This window comes from Furipterus horrens, unplaced genomic scaffold (assembly GCF_987537825.1).
Source record: "Furipterus horrens unplaced genomic scaffold, mFurHor1.1.pri manual_scaffold_9, whole genome shotgun sequence".
Taxonomy (NCBI): domain Eukaryota; kingdom Metazoa; phylum Chordata; class Mammalia; order Chiroptera; family Furipteridae; genus Furipterus; species Furipterus horrens.
Genome location: NW_028327179.1, coordinates 39113754 through 39127678, shown reverse-complemented (window position 1 = coordinate 39127678; position 13925 = coordinate 39113754).

Here is a 13925-nt window from a genome sequence, read left to right as displayed (position 1 = left end):
ATGACGGAAGAAGAACACTGTATTCCTTTGCCACCATATCATTTCATGGTACCTTTCTTAACTACTTTATTACCTAACTTCCTGTGTGGGTCAAAGTGAGCTTGTCCTCTCTGTGGATATTTATATTGGCATAATCTTGCTTTCTAATTTTCTCTACCCTCTCTAATCTTGCTGAGGCAAGAGTCCCCTGAATGTTAGGGAAGCAGATGAAATCAAACCTTCTATCAAAGTTAGAGGAAGACAGTATTCTGGGTGTAGACAAGAAAAGCTGAGATCGGTGTACCCACAAGTTAAGTAGTCTGTAATGGGCCTCTTGTACTTCTGTTGTTTCTTCTTTAACAAAGAAGTACTTTAATAAAGGCCTCAGTCTTTCTCTCTCTCCCTTTCTCTGTTTCCCCTTAAAAAACATTCAGATACTTGATTTTTCAGTGAAAGAATTTAAATATTCGAAAGTTAAAATCTATTACTGTATAACTGCTTGATAATTTGTTTGAATGTAGCAGATATCAAAATAATTGTTGGGTCAACTTCTGTGCTATGCCAGTTTGGGAAGAATTTTTTCTTTCCTAACAGGGCTTTCTTGAATGTTAATGCAGCAAAGTTTGTTTGTTTCTTTTTACTTTTTGATTTATTTATTGTTTTTCTATTATAATTGTCCCACATTTTCCCCCATTGTTTCCCCCAACTCAGCCCATGCTAATGGGACTACATCAAACTAAAGAGTTTCTGCTCACCAAAAGAAACACCAGCAAGATGAAAATGGAACCAACTATATGGGGACACATATTTGCCAATGATACCTCAGACAGGGATTGATCTCCAAAATGTATAAAAAACTTATACATCTCAACAACAAGAAGACAGACAACTCAATTAAAAAGTGGGCAAAGGAATTTTGATATTGCAAAAATATTTTGATATATATTTTATGGCAGTTAAAGTCCCACAAAGTTGTTGTTCTTTATTGATAGATATCAGTAATTATGTTATGACATTGTATGGTCTACTAATTTTAGTGTTTTGTAGTAAGATCACCACTATAAAGACATGCAGAATCACTTGTAATAAACCTACTTTAAACTTTATACTTTTTATTACAATGCAGTTGCACATCACTAAAATATGAGAATATAAAATAGAATATCAATACACAGCCCAATGGTTAAAAACTTGTCTTTCCATAATATTTACAAATTGACCTACTTCTGATCCAGTGTAGATTTTCTGCATTAGTCAAGAAAAGATGGCATGTTTATCTGTTATTGTGACTGAAGGTTACACTAAGATAAGAAATACCTTTAAATGCTGAGAACTTATTAACTTTCGAGTACTGTGCTTTCTTATCCATTATCTCATTTAATTCTCACTTAAAATAAATCATGTGTTAAGATTAGTATGAAGAGTCTTAGATTTAGGGAGATGAAGTAAATCCCCAAATGTCTCAAAGCCACTTTGCAGGGACCTGGAGGTGAATGTGGGCTGTTTGCTCAGAGCCTGTCATAATACACCTGTAGGTAGACCATACATTTAGCCACTTGTTTTTTCAAATACTTCTGACTATAGTTCTTGGTTATTGACATCATTTACTGAGTTCTGTCCTCAAAGACAGATAAGTTGGCAGAAATATCATCTTTTTCCTAGAGAGAAAGTTCTGAAAAACAACACATCTATACACCAGAGGTGCAGCCCTATCTTTATATTGTTTTATCCTCTTTGCTTAGTTTAATAAACTATTTTCTCATTAAAGGAATGGGTCCAGTTACTTTCCATTTTTGTTAACACAAACAAGAAACAGGCTTAACTGTAAGAAAAGAGGAAATAGTTTAGCTATCTGGCTTAAAACTTGATCCTCTACTAGGATTAAGCAGCATATTTGGATGTAAATCCAGAGTCAAAGTCAGGAATTGAAATCTTTAGTTGTAGAGCAAGGACTTGGTAGAGAAAGCATGGTTCTCGTTCTTCCTTTTTAGGAAAGGAAGAATGCTTGCATATAATCCTTGGGCTACCCTTATGTATAAACTTGTATTATATAAGCTTGTATATATACATCCAGAACATGCATACATACATAACTCATACATATATTAGAACTAAATGTAGGGTTTGTGAAAATTTTGTTGATTACTAGCAGTTTCCCTCTCCATCCATGAGTAGGAGGAGCTTAATAAGCACCATCACCACTATCTACCTAATTCTCCGGACAGTAACTCCTGTCATACTAAACACTCTCATTTTTCCAAACCGTATTGATCCTACTTGTTCTTTATGTTAGACCAGTGCATCACATCTTAAACCTTAATCTTTTTAGGAACAACTTGAGGAATTTGTAGGAGTAAGGAAGAGCCTGAAGGTCTCATTTTTAGTAAGTTTCAGGGGGTGCCAGTGCTACTGGTGCAAACACCACACATTGAGTGGAAAGGCTTTATTTTCAAGGTGTGATCCTGGGTCAACAGCATCAATATCACCTGGGACATCATTTGAAATGCATATTTTCAGGCCCTGTTCCAAAATCAAAAACTCTGAATCTAATGCCCACAAAAGTTTTAGAAATCCCAGCTTTAGACCATTTTTTGTCTGTTTCCATTGCCACTGTCTTAGTTCGAGTGCACATCCAATCTCTCTTAGACTAGCTAAGGGCATTCTAACTGATCTGTTCACATCTGATTTTGTTACCAACCATTCATCACATTGGCACAATGACTTTTAAATTAAACTTGAAAGATTTTGTTATCTGAATATCCCTATAATGCCTTTTTTCCTTGCAAAATAAAGTCAAGCACTTGTAACCTAACATTTATAGATTATTTAAAATAAATTCTAATAACTTTCAAACTGAAAGTGATGGCTTGAAATAAATTTCTAGTTAGAGAATCACACACTGATGCAAAAAGTTGTTATATAGACAATTTATACAGGAAAAAAGACATGATTTTTTTTTTCTCTATTTAGAAAAATGGTGGGTAATGATACTCCTTGCTGCTCTATGAGGATCAGTTGAATAATTTCCCTCAATTTCTAGGCAGTTTTCTGAAAGCCTAGACTAGACAAGAAAAATTGGGTCAGCTATGGAGTTTGGAAAGTTACAAGTATCTGTAATTGCTTTGTTTTTATGCCAACCTTTTTTTCCATTTAATATGCAGGGCATCAAACCTAGCTGGTGTGCTTTTTCCAATCATAGTACCAAATTTTGAAAATTTTGGTGTAAGGAATAAAGTTCAGAAGAAATTTTTACACCCTCTAATTTTGTTTCCCAAGATCTGTTTTTAGGTTAGGTAGATGAACCAACTTATGAAGTTCCTTCCAGAGTGCTCAGTGTCATGTTTTCCTTTTGAAAATTGAGCCCATAGGTGTGGTTATAGTTAGTGTTATTTAAAGAGGGATTTTAAGGACTTGTCTGATGAACAGCCCATAATCATTTGAGTTTGAGACTATCTTTCTCTGTTACAAATATTTTCCTTTCATTTGAAAGCTTTTACTTTTGCTCTGATTTTATTTAGTTTTGAGGATATTCTTAAGTAATGTAAGAGTCAAAGTTAAATTAATTAAAAGTAGTTTAGAAAGTAGAAAATGAAGAAAGTGCTTTCCAAAGAAAACAGACTATGTAATTTTATGAAAGTTTGCATCAAGGTTTGCATAGTTTTGTTAGAAGTTATTGGCAGCAGTGAAGGTAGCCATTGAGTTAGATTTAACTTCCTGATTAACTTTATGTAAACTGTCAAATGAACCTATTGTAGTGAGAGATTAAACAAAATGCATTATGTGTCCACCTTATTTCTTTTGGTAACTTCAAGAAATAGGAAGGGAAAAAAAGAAAGCCTTTCTTATGTCTTCTAAGTCCAGACACTTGCAAATCACAGTAATTAGCAAAACAGGATTTTGAGAAAACCAATTTGATTTCTGGTTTATAACATTGTTTAAGTCACAACTCTTTGTGGAATTCAGTATTCTGAATTATAAAGTAGATTATCACTGAAGAATATTTTTGCTTAAAGTATTCTGATTTGATAAGTACTTAAGAAGTTAATGTCCTTTTTTTTATAATGGAATGTAGCTTCATGGTTTATTTTTTCTTTACCTGCCATGTAGTTGTTCATTTCCTGACATGTAGAAGTTTGATTAATGTTGAGAATATATATCTAGACAGCCTTTCAAGTAGCTTTTTTAAAAATAAAAAGCTACTTAAAAACTTGTACTGCATTTAGCTGGCAACATTTATGCTGATTTCATGCAGATCAATCAACAAAAGCATTTGTTTATACTTTTTCATGGCTGTTTTTTTGGTTTTTTTTTTAATAGTTGGGGCAATCAACAGCCCTCTGTTTTTAAATTTTTCAAAGACTCCTCATAGGTACCAAAAATAAACTAAGAAGAAAAGGCAAATACATATTAGCCATATTAATCATTCTTACAATTTTTATTTCCATGTAGCTTCTACCTAATGTGGTTAGGACACACACTAATGCATAATACAATATAAACCATTGATAACTGCACAGACATTTGAAGGGATGTCTCCTGTCTGATGTGCATCCATTATGCATATATATACATGTATGTGTGATGTTATTGGCATAAATTTGTTAACTTAATAAAATATGTAAACAGCTCATTTGTCCTTAATCTCTATGTCCAACTTCTATAAATGAAGAAAATAAGTAGAATAAAATTAAATTTTGATACCTGTATATATCATTATAAGCAGAAGCTCTTTTTAAAAATGTTCCCCAAGAATTAATTAGCTATAATTTCACATAAAGCACCAGAAATTATAGCATCCACAAAAAAGTTTATGCGGGGGTTGGGATTGGAGGTATGAGTGAGCTAAGGACAAGGAATCATAATACATAATTAACTTTGAGGCAAGTTTCCCACTTAAAAACTGCTTAAAAAACACTGTATCTTATTTAGATTGTTTGGATTTCATGAGATTCAGAAAATGGATGAGAAGATATACAAATTCAGCAAAATATTAAGGCAAAATTGTGAAGGCAAAATTGAAAGAACAAAGTAGTCTTAGTCTAGGGTTAGACCATCCTTCATTTGTGTAATTAGCCAGGTAGTACAGTTAAGCTTTTTCTTTTTTCTTCTATATAACATACAGATAAGACAAGTTGTCCTTTGTATCTCATAGGAGTATATGGTTAAAGCAGTGTACTCAAAATTGCTTTTTACAAGTATCAAGCTGCTTAAAATCTATAATATTGTTATTGATAAATAAATAAAGATAGCTAACATAGATTGGAAATTTAATAAGTGCTAGCCACAGTACCAAATTCCTTAAAAATATCACCTAATAGTAAGTTAACACTAACTTTATAAAATACTGGTGGGTACGTTTTTTAGGTTTATTATATCAGTGAAAAAACAGGCTTTTCAATGCACCTACCTACAGATTGTCAAGAAGTAGAGCCAGAATTTAAATATAGGACTGATGATACCCAAATCTATTTTTCAATACCTAGTAAGTTCCACTCACCACATTAAGGAATTTATTTATTAGATCATAAATATTGAAGAATTTTAATCATAATCTTTTAAGTCATAAAGTTAGAATTCAAACTACAACTATGGTTTTTTGTGTTCCTGTTTTGAGTTGTCAAAACCACCATTACTTGGAAATAATACACTATAATTTTGAAGCTCTCTGAGGGCTGAAAACTTGTCTTATGTAATTTTTATTTTTAATTTCCAATTATAATTAGAATACAATACAATATTATTTTTAACATTCAACATAGTAATTGGACATTTATATAATAATAAGTGATCATCCTGATAAGTCTAGTACTCATTTGACACCATACATAGTTATTACAATATTATTAACTATATTTTCTATGCTGTGTTTGTTACCCCATGACTGATTTTATTTTTTATTTTTTATTATTTGTATTGTTATTCTATTATAGTTGTCCCAATATTTTTTGCCCTTTGCCCTCCTCTGCCCATCCCACCACCTGCTCCCATAGTCAATTCCCACAATGCTGTCCATGTCCATGTGTCACTCATACATGTTCTTTGACTAGTCCTTTCCCCTTTTTTCCACTATTATCTCCCTCCACCCTCCCCTCTTGTCACTGACAGTCTGTTCCATGTTTTCATTCCTTTGGTTCTATTCTGTTTTTTAGTTTATTGTGTTCATTAGATTCCTCTTATAGGTGAGATCAATGGTATTTTTCTTTTACCAACTGGCTTATTTCACTTAGCATAATATCTCCATTTTAATCCATGCTGTCACATAAGGTAGAAGTTCCTTCATTCTTACTGCTGTGTAGTATTCCACTGTGTAAAAGTACCATTGTTTTTTGATTCATTCACTTCCTGATGGGGACTCCTGCTATTTCCAACACTTGGCTATTGTATATAGTGCTGCTTTGAACATAGGGGTGCGTAAGTTATTTTAAATTGGTGATTTGGGATTTTTAGAGTATATTCCCAGCAGTGGAATGGCTGGGTCAAAAGACAGTTCCATTTTCAGTTTTTATGAGGAAATTCCACATGGTTTTCCACAGTGGCAGCACCAGTCTGTCTGCATTCCTAAGAACAGTGCCCTGGGTTCTTTTTTCTCCACATCCTCACCAGCACTTGTTGTTTGTTGATTTGTTAATGATGGCCATTCTGACAGTGTGAAGTGGTAGCTCACTGTTGTTTTAATTTACATCTCCCTAATGGCTAGTAATGCTGAACATATTTTCATATATCTATGGATCCTCTGAATGTTCTCTTTGCAGAAGTGTCTGTTCAGGGCCTTTACCCATTTTTTAATTAAATTGTTTGCCTTCCTGGAGTTAAATTGTATGTGTTCTTTTTATATTTTGAAGATCAAGGCTGTTTCTGATGTATCATTGGCACATATGTTCTCCCATGTGGTTGGTTCACTTTTTATTTTGATGATGGTTTTTAAGTCCCATTTGTTTACTTTTTCATTTATTTCCCTTGTGCTAGGAGATATAACAGCAAAAATATTGCTACATGAGATATCTGAAATTTTTCTGCCTATGTTTTCCTCTAGGACTTTTATGGTGTCACAACTTATATTTAAGTCTTTTATTCATTTTGAGTTTATTCTGGTGTATGATGCAATTTAGTGGTCTAGTTTTGTTTTTTTTTGCATGTCCCTGTCCAGTTATCCCAACACCATTTATTGAAAGGCTATTTTGCTTCATTGTATGCTCCTGGCCTCTTTGCCAGACATTGATTAACTGTAGAGACATGGGTTTATTTCTGGGCTCTCTATTCTGTTCTATTGATTTATCTCTGTTCTTAAACCAGTTTTTATGCCAGCACCAGATTGTCTTGTTTACTGTGGCCTTGTAGTCTAGTCTGATTTCAGGTATTGTTCTTCTTTTTCAAGATTGCTGAAACTGTTCAGGGTCTTCTTTGGTTCCATATAAATTTTTGAAATATTTGTTCTATATCTGTGAAATATGCCATTGCTATTTTAATAGGAATTATGTTGAATCCACATATTGTTTTGGGTAGTACAGACATTTTAATGATGTTAATTCTTCCAATCCATGAACACAATATATGCTTCCATTTATCTGTATCTTACTTATTTTCTTTCCTCAGTGTTCATCAGCGATATTGGTCTGTAGTTTTCTTTTTTTGTTGTGTCTTGCCCTGGTTTTGGAATTAGGATAATACTGCCTCATAGAAAGAGTTTGGGAGTCTTCCCTCTTCCTGAATTTTCTGGAATACTTTGAGAAGGATGAGAGTTAGTTCTTCCTTAAATGTTTGATTAATGTACCTGTGAAGCCATCTGGTTCAGGGCTTTTGTGTGCCAGGAGTTTTCTGATTACTGCATCAATTTCACTAGTTGTTATTAAACTACTCAGGCTTTCTGCTGCTTCTTAATTCAGTTTTAGAAGATTGTGTGTTTCTAGAAATTTATCCATTTTACCCAGGTTGTCAAATTTCTTGGCATTTAGTTGTTCATAGTAATTTCTTATAATCAGTTGTATTTCTGTGGTTTCAGTTGTAACTTCTCCTCTTTCATTTCTTATTTTATTTATTTGAGTTCTCTCTTTTTTTTATTGATGAGTATGTTTAAAGGTTTGTCTATTTTATTTATTTTCTCAAAGCACCAGCTCCTAGATTTATTGATCCTTTGAATTGTTCTTTTAGTCTCTATATTATTTAATTCTTCTCTGGTCTTGATTATTTTCTTCCTTTTACTTTCTCAGGGCTTTGTTTGGTGTTATTCCTCTAGTACTTGTAGATGTAGTGTTAGGTTGTTTGTTTGATTTTTTTTAGGTAGGCCTGTATTGCTGTGAACTTCCTTCTCAGTACTGCCTTCACTGTATACCATTGGTTTTTGGATTGTTGTGTGTTAATTTTCACTTGTTTCCAGATACTTTTTTATTTCTTTCTTGGTCTCATTGTTGACTCATTAATGATCGATCTAATAACATGTTTTTGAGTCTCTATGTATATGAATGTCTTTGAGTTTTTTCATTGAAGTTAGTTTCTAGCTTTAATCCATTGTGATCTGAGAAAATGTTTGATATGCTTTCAATACTCTTGGATTTGTTGAGGCTTGCTTTGTGTCCTACCATGTGGTCTATATTTGAAAATGTTCTATGTGCTTTAGGAAAAAAAATGTATATTATGCTTCTTGGAAGTTAAAGTTTATATATATATAACAATTAAGTCCATTTGATCTAGAGTGCCATTCAGTGCCACAGTAACCTTGTTGATACTTTGAAAGAGCTGTCCATTGTTGACAGTGGGGTGTGAAAATCCCCTATGATGACTGCATTGTTGTCAATGTCTTTATTGAAGACCTCCAAGATGTTCTTTATACACTTAGGTGCTACTATGTGGGGTACATATTTGTTTACAATGGTTATATTGTCCTGTTGGATTATGCCCTAAGTATTAGGTAGTGACCTTCTTTGTCTTTTTTTATGGCTTTATTTTGTAGACTGTTTTGTCTGATATAGATATTGCTAGCACAGCTTTCTATTTGTGACTGTTTGCTTGCAATGTTTTTTTTTTACCCCTTTACTTTAAACCTGTGTAAATACTTTGTTCTGAGGTGGGTCTCTTATAGAAAGTACATATCCAGGCCCTGTTTTCTTATCCATTCAGCTACCCTATATCTTTTGATTGGAACATTTAATTCATTTATGTTTAAGCTTATTATTGATAGGCATTTATTTATTGCTATTTTTACCATACCTATGTTCTTTCTCTCTCTCTCCTCATTTCTTCTTTTTTTTTATCGTAGTTCTTTTATCATCTCTTGCAGTGCTAGCTTAGTGGAGATGTACTCTTTAAGCCTTCTTTTTTTCTGGAAAGTTCTTTATTTTTCCTTCCATTTTTACCGAGAGCCCTGATAGATAGAATAATCTTGGTTACAGATCCTTCATTTTTATTACTTGGAATATTTCAGGCCAGTCCCTTCTGGCTTATAGTGTTTCTACTGAGTAATCAGCAGATAGCCTTATTGGAGTTCCCTTGTATGTTAGTAGCTGTTTTTCCATATCTGCCTTTAAGATTCTCTCTGTCTTTAAAATTTGCCATTTTTAATTATGATGTGACTTGAAGTAGGCCTCTTTGGGTTCATCTTGAGGGGGACCCTCTGTGCTTCCTGAACTTGTGTGATTTTTCCCTTTACCATGTTAGGAAATTTTTTGCCATTATTTTTTCAAACAAATTCTCTATCCCTTGCTCCTTTTCTTCTCACTCTGGTATTCCTATAATGCAAATGTTGTTACATTTCATGATGTCCTGAAACTCACTTAAACTATCCTTGTTCTTTTTGAGTATTTTTTTCATTTTGTTGTTCTACTTTTTTCTACCCTGTCTTCCAGCTCACTGATTCAGCATTCTGTTTCATCTAGCCTGCTTTTAATTTCTTCTACTGTATATTTCATTTCAAATATTGTATTCTTTGTTTCTGGTTCTTATTCATAGTTCTATATCTTTTTTAATGCTCCTATATTTACCATTAAGTTCCTTGCATCTTCCATAAAGTTCCTTGTGTTTCTCTCTGAGTTCCTTAAGCATCCTTACAACCATTATTTTGAATTCCATGTCTGATAGCTGCCTTGCCTCAATTTCACTTAGCTTTTATCTGGGGATTCCTTCTTTCCTTTTTATTGGCAGTTATTACTTCGTCTTACCACCCACCGTGTCTTGTATGCGGTTGTACAGGTTCTGTCAGTGCAAAACCAAATAGCCCAGGAAACAAACCCACACCCACAAAAATAATTTTCACCCACAACCACACATTCAGCAGCCAATGAGCCAACATTAATAAAGGTGTAAAGGGATTAAGACTATTATAAGAAAGGAAAAACAAATATGAGATGACTAACTGGAAGAAAAATGACTTTGACAGAGTACAGAAATGAGCAATACTAAGCATAAGGAATGAAAACAGGGCAAAGAGGGAAAGAATTTAAAATTTACATTGTAAATAAAAAAGGGACAAAGTCTTAATGGACTTGCAGAAATAATGTAATTTATTTGGTCTTCTCTGCAGCAGATAGAAGTGACTAAAAAGTTATAGAGTATAATTCCTTTTGTAAATTCTAGTTAAGTTAATAAAGACCAACTTACTTTAGTTTTCCAAAAATGTGCTGTTTACATTATACATCTGATTAAGAGCTAGAACACTTTTCACTTAGTAAATATGACTGTATGCATTTTCTTATGTTACATTTTACAGATGACAGATGGCCCCTTGCATGTATTCAATCTTGGCTCATAACTGAAATCCTGATTTCAATGACTGCGTCTCTGTGTGTTTGTGTATGTGTAATCAAATAGAAACATGGTCACCAACATTATATATACTTGTCTTAAGTTAACGAAGAAAAAAGTGACTAGTTAGTAACAACAACAAAAAAAAAATAACTAAAGCAATCAGGATCTGTTTTTTCTTTTTTTTTTTTTTGTATAAAAAGAGCATAAGAGTGAAGGGTTCCTGAAGTAACCTGAAGTAGATTGCTGGGAATGCCCTATATTCAAAATTTTAGTGTTGGATGGTCCATTAGAGGTCATCTAACATCCCTCATTTTTAGAAAAGGACTTGAGGTCATAGCCTGGAGGGTTTAAGTAAATGAACAAGATCACAAAATTTAGAGGAAAAGACTTCTGTTTCCGATAAACAATAGTTTTACTCCAATACAAGGATTGGCAAAAGTAGATTTACAGTTCTTCATAAGAAAAATAATACAATAATTAATAAATAATAATACAATAATAAAGTCTCTGTTTTGTGTACTCACAACTGTAAACCTACTTTTTCTCACCCTTGTAATTACAAGAAGAAAAAAACTAGACAATCTGAAAAGTAATTACTTAACTTGTTTAAGTCATAAGAGAACTAAAGTCACAGATCAAAGAAGTCATCAAAAATGTGGAAAGAGACAAGCACTGGTCACCTGAAATTTGCTTACCTCTAACAAACACCACCAAATATCATATAAACCTATAAAAAAGATGCAGCTAAACCTTATTGATTAATTGCTAAAGATTGAGTACAGGCTAATGAGAATGTGAAGCCTCTGGAGAGAAGGTCCAAAATAGTTCATGCTCTCTCTCTCTCTTTCAGCTTTTACCTCTATAAATACCACCCCACAGTTATATGAAATAGCTGAGAGAATCCTGAGAAAGCTTTAACCGAGGTGCTAGCTTGATCATGGTGGGGGGCAAAAATGGTTTACACACATCATTGTCAAAACTCCATCCAGATTCATTTCCCCTGAAGAATGAAATCCTTAATCTGCAAGAGAAGGACAATAAAAACCATCACCTTAAGGGACTGGTGGAAAACCATTTCAGCTAGGGGAGGGAACAGGAAAAAACAAAACAATGTTTTAGAGGATGAGCAGGGATGTATATATATTTCTAACTCTAGAGCTGAGGGAAAATCAAGAGTTATAAAAGTCATACTACCAAGACCCAGGGACACTGCACTATCCTAAGTCTGTGGCTTAATCAGAACATGAGAAAACAGCTTTCCTTTTCACCTGCAAGATAACAGATAGCATGTAAATATTAATGGGGTACAGTTGGGAGGTCTGCAAGTGATAATATTTCTCAGCCGGTGCAAAGGAAAATAATAATAACATAGGAGAGGGAGATACTGAAGAGACTGCATGCATGACCCATGGACATGGACTGGGGAAGGGAGGGATTGCTGGGGGAGGGGGGTGCTGGGCAGGGGGGAGCAAAGGGAAAAAATGGAACTATTGTGACAATATAATCTATAAAATGTAATTTAAAAAATGTTAAAAAAGAAAGCCCCAAAACCAATACGGGAAACCATTCACCAACAAATGCTCTGACAATCTATTTGATTAAAAACCATGTAGCAATGGAGGGCTTTAAAACCTGTGTAAATGTGCATGAACATACCAAGAAACCCTCACATCATTCCAACTCACTACCAGGGTCCCTTAGAGCTAACTAACGCACTGAAGGCCTACCAGTATTTTCTCTAAAAAACAAAACAAAACAAAACATATTTACCTCAGTGACTCTTGTCCTTGAGGAAGAGTCAATTCCAACAAATGAGACAAATAAAAAGGCAAGAAAAAAAATAGACATCATAGTAATCAGATTAGACTTATGTATATATTTATAAGGCAGGAAATATATGTTAAAGGAATTCAATGGAAAAGATAGACAATACATAATATTAGATAGATAATTTCATCAGAGTCCTGGACAGCATAAGAAAAGATTCAAATGGAAATACTCAAAATTTAAAACATAGTGACATAAAAACAATAATGGAGAAAATAATGCCTTTAATAGGTTCATTAGTAGACTTGACACAGCTAAAAGTCACTAAACTCACCCAAAATAAAACACAATTAAAAAACAGACCATAAAGGATAAAAAAGAAAATAACAAAGTGAAACAGAAGAGAGTACCCAAAAACTGTGAAGAAAATATCAGTTTTTATATGCATAATTGGAACTCAAGAAGAAGATAAAATAAGGCAGATGAAACATTTTAGAAAAGTAACACCCATGGACTTTCTAAAATTAATGAAATCAAACCACAGACCTTAAAATCTCAGGGAATACAAAGTAGGATAAGATAAAACACACACACATACACTCATAAGAACATCTTGTTATATTCAAACTGTTAAAAATAAAATCACATTTAAAACTTTTGAATGAAGCTAGAGGAAAAACACATATTATAGATAAAGGAACAAGTGTGACAAAGGCAAGCAAGAACATAGTAAAGTAACATATGAAGTGCTGGGGAAAAAAAGCCAGAATACTATACCCAGTGAAAATATCCTTCAAAAAGGGATAAAGACTTTCTGAAACTAATAAAAATACCTGAAGATCAAATTGCTTTATATCTAATCTAAAAATAAATTTTAATTGAAGGTTTCCAGACAGAAGAAACATATTAAGAAACTTTAATCTACCTAAAGAATGAAGAGGATTAGACATGGAATAAATGAGAGGGAAAGAAATTAATATATTTTACTCTAAACATGTTCTAAAATCTAACTATGTGGTACCATAAAACAAACATAGCAATAATATATTGTCTTAAAAGCATATGCAAAATGCACTCACATGGCAACATTATCACATACAATTGTATAGATATATAATCACCAAGTCTTTATATTAAACATAAAAAGGTATAATGTAATTTGGAATTTGAATGACCTCACTTCAGTAATCTAATTTTCCAACTTAAGAAAGTAGAGCACGAACAGCAAATATGACTCAAAGCAGACAGGAGGAAACTAATAATAAAGCTTAGAGCAAAAGCAACGTAGTCAAAAACAGTAAAATAGTAGAGAAAGGCAGTAAATTCAAAGGTTGTCCAAAGTTGTTGGAAAAGATTAATAACATTGGTGAAGCTGTAGACTGGCAAAGTAAAAAGAGAGAAAACAGAATTTACTAATATTAGAAACAAAATAGAAGACATTA